This window comes from Myotis davidii, unplaced genomic scaffold (genome assembly GCF_000327345.1).
Source record: "Myotis davidii unplaced genomic scaffold, ASM32734v1 scaffold334, whole genome shotgun sequence".
Taxonomy (NCBI): Eukaryota; Metazoa; Chordata; class Mammalia; order Chiroptera; family Vespertilionidae; genus Myotis; species Myotis davidii.
In genome coordinates this window covers 187,892-188,362 of record NW_006285797.1, presented here as the reverse complement: position 1 = coordinate 188,362, position 471 = coordinate 187,892, and positions in this window count along the sequence as shown.

Below are 471 nucleotides of genomic sequence, written 5' to 3'. Positions count from 1 at the left end.
CTGGTTGCAAGTTTGATCTCCAGCCCTGGTCAGGGTGAGGGTGAGAGGCAACCAATCAATGTGTTTCTCTCTCACATACATGTTTCTCTCTGTCTCTCTCCATCCCTTCCTCTCTCTCTCTCTCTCTCTCTCTCTCTCTCTCTCTCTCTCTCTTTCTCTCTAAAAAATAAGAATAGACATGCAAAAACTGAGAATGAAGAATTTATTGATTGGATTATAGAGTGAATGTGGAGATTCAGTTAAAAGAAATTAGAAATTCTACTGTCAATGACAGTTAGTGCTGTAAATACATGTCCCAGTATTTAAGCATTATAAATAATAAATAACTTATTAAAATTTTTGTCCCAACATAGAAAATTCTGCAGATACCAAGAAATAACAGGCAAAAAATAAAAATTTTAAAAAATGGTTGGAAAAAATAAATAGTTTGTGAGGGGAGGGAGGGTCTCAAGAGTATAATTTATTTTTGAG